Genomic DNA, 13,075 nt, shown 5'->3' with positions numbered 1-13,075 from the left:
ATACTGGAAAAAACAGGATCTTCACAGAATATTTTTTCAATATTTTTACAAAAAGGTTGGAAGTAGCTTAGAAATGTGAGGAAGGCAAGGTGAGCGTACTGATGGGTTTTTAGCCCATCAGAGAGAGACAGACAGACAGACAGACAGACAGACACCATTTTTGCAGAAATTTATTCTGATAATCATCTGTGGCTCTGATTGGCCTCCAAATGAAGGAGACTGCCTGTTCTGAAAATCAATGGCTATAAACCAGGGCCACCTTTACAGAACAACAAAGAAAAAAGACTGGTTTGCTTTTCTTTTTCTCCAGCTCTTGCCCTGTCCTCTGATACTGCATTTCATAGTCCATCTGCTTCAGATATCATAGGGCACAACAAAACACACTGTCATTATCACTTATCCTGAGGAGTGTGGGCGTAAATAATGGGTCATTTGTGGAACTGGGAGAGATCTCTATGGAAACGCTTAATCACTGACATTTAAGCTCCTGGTGGTGCGACAGGGAGCAGTGGGTTGACCTATTCTAACAGTTTATCAAGGTAAAAAGAGAAAGAGGCCTGTCTTGAACAGCTAGCAATGATATGCTGACAGCCCATCTTATTGTATCTTTCCACTTTCCTCTCACATCAAGAATAACCTTGAATTTTCCAATCACTTCTTTCTTTGACCCTTTTTTCATTTGGCGTTGCTCCTCATTACAAAATTAAATTTGGCCTGAAAAGAAGCTCTGAAATATCAGGCTTTGATACAAGAGGTCATCCTTCTCCTACATTACTTGACTCCTACCACAATTTGTGGAATTCTTATCCATCCGTAAAATCAATTCAGTCCTGCTTGTAACATCTAAAATTACTATATGCAGCAGTGACAGACAAGTCCTTGAGTTCAAACAGATTTACTGTGGAAATCAATTTAGGAAATTTCATTACAACTACCAAATTTGCTAGTTGGCTCAAAGTTACATGTGTCAGACTCTAGAAAACGAAACGACTTGCAGCCCAATCCTATTTGGACATTGCGCTGATGGTGCAATGATGCCAGCACTATATCCATCTTATACCAAGTCCATCCAGGCAGCCCTCTCAGTAATGCTGACACAGACCTTCCCAGTAACTCAGGCAGCATCCACAGAAATCCTGACCCTGCCCCGTCCCCCTAGGAGTGGTTTCCTTACGTCAGTGCATCATCAGTGTGACATCAACACATCAATGTGACTTTGGCATATCATTGGCATGACATTGGTGCATCATTGTTGGCAACCTTCAGTCTTGAAAGACTATGGTATCGCGCTCTGAATGGAACAGCGTCTAGTGTGGCTGAAAAGGCCGATTCGGGAGTGACAATCCCTTCCACACCGGGAGCAAATGCAGTCTGTCTCTGGTCTGTCTCCCTGGCTATGGGCCTTCCTTCTTTGCCTCTTTGCCTCAGACTGTTGGCCAAATGTCTCTTCAAACTGGGAAAGGCCATGCTGCACAGCCTGCCTCCAAGTGGGCCGCTCAGAGGCCAGGGTTTCCCACCTGTTGAGGTCCACTCCTAAGGCCTTCAGATCCCTCTTGCAAATGTCCTTGTATCGCAGCTGTGGTCTACCTGTAGGGCACTTTCCTTGCACGAGTTCTCCATAGAGGAGATCCTTTGGGATCTGGCCATCATCCATTCTCACAACATGACCAAGCCAACGCAGGCGTCTCAGCAGTGCATACATGCTAGGGATTCCAGCTCGTTCCAGGACTGTGTTGTTTGGAACTTTGTCCTGCCAGGTGATGCCGAGGATGCATCGGAAGCAGCGCATGTGGAAAGCGTTCAGTTTCCTCTCCTGTTGTGAGCAAAGAGTCCATGACTTGCTGCAGTACAGAAGTATGCATGATGTATGATGTATGGTATGATGATTGGTGCATCATCAGCATGATATTAGCACATCATTGGCATTATATTCAAGGAGCCAGTCATCACCCAGCCCAATGTTTGTGACCAAAGAAGACCACCAGGGTGAACTGAGAAGGGAATGGGGCAGGTTTAGGGCCAATCAGTGGCCATCATTGGAGATTTCCCCCCACCGGCCACTAGAAGTGAGCAACACAACCACAAGCACTACCTCCAACCATGGGAAGATGCTCAAGGACACAATGCATAAACACACACACACACACACACACACACACACACACCCAACATGACATAAGGATGCCACAGCATCCCACCTCCTACAAAAGCTACTGTGACAGCAGCAGCAAAGGGGCAAGAGCTAAGAGCTGACAGGAGTCCCTACACCTAGGTTCATTCCTCCTTCTCCCACTCAAACACACATGTTCACGGAATATCTGTTTAAGCAGAGCAAGGGTCCCTTGAAAAAAAGCAGACATGTGTTACAAACTCACAAGCCCCTCCATGGCAAGGGTTACCTAGTTCCTGTGAGAGCATTCACCAGTTGGAGGAGCCCTTTTGCCAGGGGAGGGACTAGAACAAGTCACTAGCAGAGCCACAACAGCATTCAAGCAAAACAGAGTACTGGTAGCTCACTGGGATGGAAGTCAGCCAGAAGGGTTTGAGACCAGTCAAGAGATTATCCCTACCCGGCAAGGCACTCATCTTTTGCATGACTGGCCAGAAACACCCATGTTAGGAACAAAGGAAGAAGGGGAGGAAGCCTGTAAGCCACACCAGCTACACCACAAGCTGTCCCCTAACCAGCCAACCCACATCGGGGATAGGCAAAGCACACCTCATTCAGCACTTGACACATCAGCATGAACAGGCACAGCTGACTGGGAGGCTGTAGCACATGGGCCTATCAGAGGGAGCACTGCATGGACCAATGATTGGCCTAGCATGTGACACAGGGTGCCTACTGCAGAGGCCTGGCCATCTAGCCACACCCACCTGTGGAACCATTGCTGGCAAGGCTGTCAGTGTGCTGATGCCACTGTTTGCCTCATTGACTGATGGCAGTGGAGAACAGGGGGCTCATTATCACAGAGAAGCATCCCCCCTTGGGGCCAAGGACTCATGGAGTGAGGATGCTGTTGTAAAGGTTTGGTGAGCTTCAGACTCAGGTAAAATCAGAATAAGGGACTGTGCAGGTAGAAAACCAATAAGGCTTTTATGTTGATTTTTTTTTGGGGGGGGGGGGGAAGGGGGTTGTCTTCTCTCTGCATTACAAGCTCATCCAGAACTCCTAGCTAACTTGCCAAGCTCTTGGTTACATCTGCATTCTGCAGCGCTTCAGCACCTCCTGCTGGCGAGAAGTATTATTGCAGGTTGCCTAATCCTTTTCTGCCAAATTGGTGGATGAATAAATAAGCAAATACTGTAGATACAGCAGTGACATTTTAGAAAACAATTTCAAAGACCTTCCTGAAGTAAAAGAATGACTGCTGAATGAACATTCATTTTGCTGGTATGAATGTATCTGCAAAGATCGGAGGAAAAAAAACAATGTTCACAACCCTCTAACTTCTCTTTCTACTTAACATTTTCTTTTGCTGGTGCAGAATGAAGGAAAGTAGAGAGAGGAAAAGGGGAAAGGATGCAGCTGCACATGAATACTGCTTCTCTCGCCCCCTCCCTCCCTTATTCCACCTTCCTCCCTGCCTCCTTCCCAATCCAGAAACATCCCAGTTCCTCCCCTCCCACCTCCTGTCCCCACCACCAACTCACCTGCTGCCAGGAGATGGTGGCCTCACCACCAGCCAACAAGTGCAACCACCAGTGATTGTGTTGGCAGACTCGTTGCACTTGCCATAACCACTGGCAAGTGCAATGATGTTGCACAATGTGTGCCAGATCCAGGTACTTCCACCTGGATCCTGATGCCTCTGCCAGTGGAATGTGTGTTCTGCCGGCAGAACAGTTTAGATAGGATTGGCCTGTCAGAGAGCCATATCCTATTTTGCCAATGAATACAGAAAGTTTCTCTCTTGTCCAACCTAGTAACTAAGGCCTTAAGTAGACATTACCTACAAATACATGTAGCCAACCTCCAACTCAACAAATAAAACCAGTAAATAGTGCTCCTAACTGCTACTCCCTGCTTATCCAGAAGCAAAGGGACCTAGAATCACATCCAGTTCAGGCAGGGTTCGGTCACCTGGTTTTGGAATCTTTAGGGGCAGGTTTGCTTATAACATACCTCCCAAATCTAGACTGCTAGAAATTCGTTTCTGTTCTAAAAGTCAAGTGCTGAAGTTGCCACAGTTCTTCGCACTACCAAATTCGAGCACCATGCAGTAAGACTCAGAATAATTCTAACCACACTGAAAAATCTGAAGTCCTGGCTCTGACTGAATCTAACACCTTTTTGATGTATTTTTCCCTTTCGTAATGAACTCTCCAGTTTTGAAGCCTTTGGAAGAGTTTCAAACTCACTTCCCTGTAATTATTATATCTATACGTCTCTCGGGCATGACTCAACCTGGTGCAAATTTGCCTTGTTTTGACCAATGTTTCAGAAAACTTAGTTATTTTTGTCAGCAACATTGTGTACTCTCTGCCCTGCCGTTGTCACAAAGGGGGGGGAGAGCAACAGAAAGGCAGCAGGGACGGAAAGATAAATGAGGGATAAACTTAGCATCTTGCCACCCTTCAGTGCTGAGCTGTGCATTAGAAATGGAGAGTCAGCTCCGTTCAGACTTCCAGCTGTTATTAATTCCAAAGTGTCTGGAGAGATTTTGGAACATTCTGTTTTAACCTTATGCAGTTATAAATATGCTTAGCATCTTGCCCAACAGTGCTCGGTAAGATTTCAGCTTCATCGTTTCAAGAATACATTATTCAAATCGCTCAATATTATTCAGAGTACAAACCCTTTTCCCTGATCTCCTGGATTTCAGGGGCATTTGTCTGCACAGAATGTTCCATCATCTCATGTCAGAGAATGGGTGCTGTTTAACCAAAAGCTCAAGAATAATTAATATTACAAACCACCGTGCATCTTGTTTTGTTGTTGACTAATTAGAACAGCAGGGACTGCCAATGATTATTTACCCTGTCTCCCACAGATACATCGACATGGCTAATGGAGTGGGGGGGAATAAAAAGCCTGCTGTCATAATATGATACACAGTCATTTCTAAGCTTTGTTCATACTTGCCTAGATATGAAATATAGCTTTGTTACAGGTCAACAGCCCAATCCTAACCTATGCTGGAACAGGCAAGTCAAGTGGCCTTTGCTGTATCCAGTGCAGGTTAGGAAGTGGCTGGAGGGCAACTCAGGGTAAAGATATATTTTAACCCTTACCCTGAGTAACCCGTAGGGGACTACTCAGGTCTGCAGTGGCAAACTTGCCTGTGTAAGACTGCTTGGACCAGGGTGTGGGTTTAGGATTGTACAGTCATGGCTTGTCTGCCCTGGGCCCAATCCTCCTCCTGGACCATCTTCTCCCACCTAAACACACCCCCTTCCACCCCTATTCCACGTTCCTGCCACCTTTCCCACCCCCTGCACCAGTCTACTCAGGCCAGGGCAAACTTACCAAGTCTGGAGCTGGCGTACGTCCAACAATCCTCACAAATCATTGTGAACATGCTTTAGGGCACAATCCTGACACTTGTAGGCTGGTACAGGGGGCCTGTGCCGGCCTATCATAACAATAGGATTGCACAGTAAGACATTTTGCCTTTGGCCCCCTCTCTCCTACTGGAATAATGCACATGAAACAGGAACCTTATTCTCAGGAGGAAAATGTAAGCACTGTTTCTGGAAGACATGAGTTTTTCTTTGTCCTCCCAGAAACTAGGGTTACTTACGGTTTCAAGACACTCCTCTCCTTGACAAAGCTCTTGAAACTATAAGTAACCTATGCTAGTTCTTTGGAGGACAATGAATAAGTCAACTGGGGGTACATGATTGAGACATACAAAATTATACAGGGGATGGACAGAGTGGATCGAGAGATGCTCTTTACACTCTCACATAAACATTTCTTCACCAGAAACAGGGGACATCCACTAAAATTGAGTGTTGGGAGAGTTAGGGGAGACAAAAGAAAATATTTCTTTACTCAGCGTGTGGTTAGTCTGTGGAACTCCTTGCCACAGGATGTGGTGATGGCGTCTAGCCTGGACGCCTTTAAAAGGAGATTGGACAAATTTCTGGAGGAAAAATCCATTACGGGGTACAAGCCATGATGTGTATGTGCAACCTCCTGATTTTAGAAATGGGCTACGTCAGAATGCCAGATGCAAGGGAGGGCACCAGGATGAGGTCTCTTGTTATCTGGTGTGCTCCCTGGGGCATTTGGTGGGCTGCTGTGAGATACAGGAAGCTGGACTAGATGGGCCTATGGCCTGATCCAGTGGGGCTGTTCTTATGTTCTTAACTATGTCAACTTCAGCCCAATGACCTTAGTTATAAAACAATGGCCACTATGACTATCGTTTAGGACAGGTTACAAAAATGGGTTCCCAAATACCCCCCTGAGCATTTGCACAGCATGGGAAACACGTGAAGCCTTCCCCTTTCACCTTGCTGCAAATGTGCGTGTTAGTACCAGGACCTTCGACAGCATGAATATGTAGGGTAGGGAAAGAACCCAGAGAAGCCACATCAGGGTATTCAATGTGAGAACTGCCACAAGCACAAGGAGAGGACCCATTAGTGCTGCACATGCCTGCATTGGCTTCACCCATCAAAAACGCAAGGACCAAGAGCAGCTACCCCCCAGGAGGTGCTCTCCTTGCAATGAGTTGGGACACTTGAAAACAGGTCCATCTTCTGTGACAAGAAGTCAATTAAGGACCCAATCTTATCTACCTTTCCAGCACTGATTCAGACCTACCAACAGGGCATGCACTGCCTCCTATGGGGGCAGGGTAGCCAAAGGTAGTTTGTTCCCTTACAAACATCTGGGCTACATTGTAGCTGCATCAGTGCTGAAAGATGGGTCCTAAATAAATCATTTATGCAGCAGGATTAGTGAACCTGGCTCAAAAGAATGACAGGTGGAAACACATTTTTTAAAGTCATGAGAAAATAGGTCACTGTTTTCATGCTGTTTAAAAGGGTCTATCATACAGTATACAGGTATTTATGTCCCTGAAGACTGTGCTTTTTGTGACTTGCACTTACTATATTTATGGAAAATTTTTGCATTGGCAGGGGAGATAATCAGAGAGATTTACAACACAGTTTTCAAAGGGCTGGAAGAAAATTAAGACCAAGCATGAAAATTCACTTAACCATTTGGTTGTTCTGTGACAAACCCCCAGCCAATTCTATCCCCACTGAGTGAATTTAATGTAAAGATAGTATTGCCCTGTAATGCACTAACCTATATCAAGATCTAAAGAAAATGTGTGGCACTGAAAGATGATTTCAATCATGTCTTCAACTCATCTCTACTGCATCGTTCCTAAGAAACATTTACAGCGTTTGACTCTCTCGTGGGTAACTGGCACTTAAGGGGGAAATTAGTATATAATATATTCCTCCCACACAACATTTTCAAAAGAAAGTGAAAAACAAAACACATTTCTCTCCCACGTATTATACCATTTCAGTTCAACAATCATCTGACACGCATCTCATTGGCTTTTTGGGAGCCAGAAATTAGAAAGTTATGTACAGAAAACGGCATATGAAGGAGGAAATTAATCAAACCTTCAGAATAGTCCAAAATGGAGACTGAATTTGAGGTGCTCCAGGCTTCACTGGGAAGACCCCAAATTTGTGACACATATATTCAGTAAATGCATTTGCTCCACAAAAATCCCAGTTATTCTTGAGTTCTGCTAGATACACATCATGACGTTAGAACTACATATGCAGATGAAATGCAGCAAAACTGGGCAGGGGGAGGGCAAGGAGAAGGGTGGTTCAGGTCCAGGGGGGGGCAGGGCAATGAAGGAGGACTTTGCCAGATTCTAAGCCCTAGAAACCCTACATGGGGCTCTCAGTTACGTGCCAGTGATTGAGCTGGTCCAGATCTGAGTAGCCCCATACAGCAGGCTGGGGCTTGCCACGAGGTAAGGGAACAAATGCTCCCTTACTTCATGGAGACCGCCAGCTGCCTCACCACTCATGCGGTATACAGTGGTGGCACTGTATCACACACAGGCAGCTACATTAGGATTGGGCTACCCATCTAGACAAGATGGAAGGGCTCTGAGTCACAGAAGGATACTGACCAGGGAAGAGAGTTTCACCCTGCGTTGGATGAGTTTGTACTCCCTCTGAATATGACCTGGAGTTGTTGTGCCTGGATTAGCTGCTGCCTCCATTTCTAGGCTGAATTCAAGGCCTACAGCATCTAAATAAATAAATATCCCCCCCCCCCCCCCCCGAGACAGCATAATCCATGGTTATGACATCAGAACTAAGACTCCCCTGTTGGGCCAGTTCTTTCCCCTCAGATCAGCCTTGGGGACAGGATTTGCCAAGATCCAGTGAGAGACAGAAGACCCTTCCCCCTGTAAGGATAACTGGGGGGAGGAAGACTAGATATGGATGACAGATTGATAAATGACCTTGTTGACCCTCCCTATCTATTCTGGAAAAATAAACCTCTTTTCAGAAACATATTTCAGTTGCAGCATGATCCCTTGAGCAAGGAAAACCCTTCTGATGTTGCACCAGACCCCCTTTGCTGTGGCTCTTCCCCCCCCCCCCTTGGAATGAGATGGAAGGAGGGGCAGCAACACTCTCAGTCCAGTTTTTTGGGTTTATTTGTTTATAAAGAGCTTTCATGCAGACAAAGTAGTTGCAGACCATCTAGTACAAAGAACAGCCTCACTATCTGAAGCAACAGCCTTTCCCCTTTGAATAATGCCTTTCCCCCTCAGTTTCACTTATCATAATGATTGCTTGAGTCTCCACCTGATAGTACATTTTCAAGGTCATGTTTTTATATTAGGAATTAAGAACTGTGAAAATGGCCTCTTTTCTTTTTTTGACTTTTGGCTTTCACTAACATAAAACCAAAAGTGCTGAGACGAATAAAGAATGCAAAACTGAAAGCTCTTTACTCATGACTTCTGCATATAATTATAGGGGTTTCACTGAGAACAGTGTTCTTTGCCAGCCGATGACTTCAAGGTGGAGCTAGGTACAGTATTTTTCAAGATGCAACATTATAGCCATCAAGACAGTTTATGGGTTTGTCAAGGAACAATTAGTATGGTGGTTGATCGTTGTTTGGTCTGCTAATTTTGTTTCTTTTGCTGTACCTCTAAATTCCAAATAAATCCCTCTAGCAATGTTTTTGCTAAAGAAATGCTGAGGCTCAGACTTGTTCTAAAGTTCCCAAAAGTTACGTCATGTTTGTGATGAGCAAGACTTTGGGGTGTGCTTCTAGCAGGTCAGTCAGCAGCACTTGACATGGCATCAGGATTCTGAAGACCTCACTCTCATTTCTTGAACTGTCTCATTTCACTCACCTCCCCATCAATATTTATTTATAGGATTTTTATCCCGCCTTTCTCCCATACCAAAGGGGACTCCATAGCATTGACCATCTTCTCCCCATCGCTGCAACAGTTAAGGTGACAAAAGACATCGTGCTGGCCCAGTTTTCCATTTAAAACCAAAAGAGTTCTCACTACATATGGCATGTCTTTATTGCTAGATTTTAAGAACCAGAAATCTCCTGGTGTAGTGCAGTACATTTCAGGCAAAATGCAAACTTGAAACTGCTTGCCTCTGCAAAAATGTCAGTTGACCCTGTGTTTGGGAGTGACAGCACAACCAAAGCTAGAGTCACTCTAACTCTGCCATTATCATGTTTGCTAATGTTGCCATTTAATCTGAGCAGAGTATGTACTATGAAATTAGGATCAGCTCTGTCCACCACTCACAGTACCTGTGATGAACCCAGAATTGGAAAGCACATGTCATTTCAACAGTCTCCATGAAATGGAGTAAGGAGTCTGTATTGGTGTCCTCTTTATAATTGACATGATCTGGTAAATTTCTGAGAAATGATACCAAACTCTGAATATCAACTCATAGCCTGCTCCTGCAGGCACATTATGCTCCTGGAACTAGTACTTCCCGCTGTCACGAGAAGCGATTGCTGGAAATGGATGCCCACCACCCAGGTAGGACCATGCAGGGTGTGGGAGGGTGGTGAGGAGGAATGGGATGGGGAGGGGTAGTGGGCAGAGTGGGCCCAGGAAGGGGGTGGGTTCAGCACCAGTTGCATGTGATAAATCCTCACCCCCTCCTTGGGACCCTCTGCCTACAAGGATCCACTTGGACTTGTAGATCCAAGTAGATTCATTGGGCTAGCAGGGCCTTCCCTATGGTAAGGGAATATTTCCTTGCCCCAAGGGAGCCTCTGGAGGTCAAAATTCCTCCACAGGATACAGTGGATGCAACGCTGGTGCCACTGAATCACTGCATGGAGTGTTAGGTAGGATTGGGCTGTTGGTAGAGTAGAATTGTGGCATTTTGCATCTGAACATTCCTTTTCCATGTACCTGTTTGGATAACAACTTGGGAGCTCATTAATGATTCCATCCTATCCCCCACCAACAGGGTGCGCACTGCATCCAATGGTGGGTATGGTGATCTGGAGGCCTGCCAGAGGTAAGTAAAAACACTTGCTACTTACCTCTGCATAGGTTTTCTGGTGGCCTGTGGATCTCCTCAGAGGAGAGAAACACCTCAGGAGAGACAGGTTGGAAAATAGGAGATAATATTGCACCCTAAGTCTGATATGTTCTGGCTTCCAATTAATTAACACATAGCTTGAGGATGTGCACTGCTTGCACTCATTTCATGATTATGTTTTCTGACTCTAATTATATTTCAAAAGTCTGCAAGCTATGAATATTATTGGATTGTGTTTGCAATTGAGCAAGTAAATTAATAGAAAGACTTTTTCTCATCCTGTTTGAACAGATACATACACAGTGTACAAAAAAATGTAGATACCGGTAATCAAGGGTAAGTTGAAAGAAATAATTGAGTATTAACTTAGCCTGCCATCTCCATTTTTGGAAAATTCATTCATGGTCTTGTGATGTTTTTCAAAATGCAATTGCCATTCATACGTATCTACTATGTTCAAAATTTGTGTCAATAGTGAAAAAACACAATAATATTCCTTGCCACAGGTTCTACTCTTTTCACACCTTATTGCTTTCAAATATTACTGCTTCAAAATGTATCTGGAAAAGGGATCTGGCAAATAGTGAGATGTCTCATAACAAAATAGTTATGTTGGAAAAGTCAATTTTTTCAGATATTTCAAATTGTTAATTCCAAATATAATTAATCTTTTATCTCAGGCAGTGCAATTCTATACATGTCTAATCAGAAATAAAGTCTTAATCCTATCCAACTTTCCAGCTCTGGTGTAGCCACAATGCAGCCCCATAGTAAGAAAATGAATGTTCCCATATCTTAAGAAAGTCTCAGTGACTGCTCCTCAACCACAGGATGCAGTGCACACGCCACTGGAAAACTGGATAGGATTGGGCCCTGAGACATAGTAAAATGTAAAATTCTACTGCTCAGCTATTAGGCAATTTTTTAACCCCAGCATACTTAATGTTCATTTGCTTTTCATGAGAAGAACTCCTTTAGATGACCTGTCCTGATTAGATGGTTTTTATTTTTTGTGACCCATTCATTAACTATGCAAACGAGTTACTACAACATATGTTTTAAAGCTTTTTTCATCTATGCGGTTTTTGTGGCAAACGGGACTTCGCAATTAAACTTAAACAAGATATCCACCCCCTGAAAAAGAGTTTAGATTAGAATAAAAATGTACTAAGATGCTTGAAATTTATCCAGGAAGTTCACATACAGTATATATGATTTTTGGTAAGACTTGTACCATATATGTCATTTTTTACTGTCCTTTTTACCTGCAATAAAAGCTGAAAAATTGGACTCCCCCATATGTAGTTTATCTTCTGTTTAAATGAATAAGATGATAAAGTGTAATATGGTGAACTCTGCATCAGGATGCTTACAAGTCATTATCCTACAGAAAAGACACCATTATTTTTTGTCAAAATATCATATGCAGCTTGAGTCACACATCCAGATGAGCATCACTTGCTTCCTCCATACTTTATTATTGCGTTATTGATGACAGGCAGCCAAATGTACAAATTCAGTTCTCCTTTGAAAAATTGTTTTTGAAGTGATGTGAAGAGATTTGAACTTCTATCTGTGATGCTGCATGTAAAGTTCCAAATCTCTTCATAGACCTGCCATCACTAAATGTTGCGATCGTGAACCTGCATCCACGTCTATTAGACCATCTTCCAGGCAGACATCAGAGCAGTGGCATAGCTGACCCAGAAATAATTGTGGTGATACAATTGTGTCTCCACAATTACTTCCAGGAGGAGTTTGGAGGCACAGGAAGGCCATCTCCTCAACTTCACTCTCTCTACTCCAAATGGCTCTGAAGGCAAAGAGAGGGGCTGCTTTACACCATCATTCAGGCACCTGAAACACTTAGCATTCTGCCCCCCTCTTTAGGAACCCCAGTGTCCACCATCAGCTTCCTCAGAGTGATAATCTAGCAAGGCAATTTAAAAAAGAGAACACACAAGGCTTTCCATAACTGGTTACACCAGAAGTGCAGTCTTCCTGCATTGGGCTTCTGATCATGTCCCTCTCTTGTAACCTGTGCACAGGGTCACTCTGTTCAAGTCTGTCCTCACAACTGTCCTTAAAATATTTTGGACTACTTAGCCCTTTTGATAATTATGCTTGCTCTGTTCCTTATGTGCTGCACTATTGTTGTCACAATTACCACCCAGAGAGTCAAGAAGGGGGATTCCCAAACTCTGGCAGGATGCAACCAACACCTTCTTTCACCAGCCTACTCCACCTAACCCTTAAGGATAATGTGGTGCACTTATAACACCATAAGTATCTAGGTTCTTTTAAAATACATTTCCTTGGTCAATAAAAATAGAAGGATTTTATTATTAAAAAGGTTAGCACTTAAGGGAGCTCCATAAACATTAGTAACAGGCATTTTCAGAAGCATAAAAAACAGGAAGAGTTAGCTAGCTTACCTAACAGGATACTAAGAGTTACCAACATTACAGGACAGCCAGCCACATGATGCTCCTTCTAACATACTGTAGCACACAGACTACTAACCCAAGTT

Source organism: Tiliqua scincoides, chromosome 3 (assembly GCF_035046505.1).
Source record: "Tiliqua scincoides isolate rTilSci1 chromosome 3, rTilSci1.hap2, whole genome shotgun sequence".
In the NCBI taxonomy this organism is placed as follows: Eukaryota; Metazoa; Chordata; class Lepidosauria; order Squamata; family Scincidae; genus Tiliqua; species Tiliqua scincoides.
The sequence above is the reverse complement of the archived record's forward strand: the minus strand, read 5'-3'. Positions refer to the sequence as shown.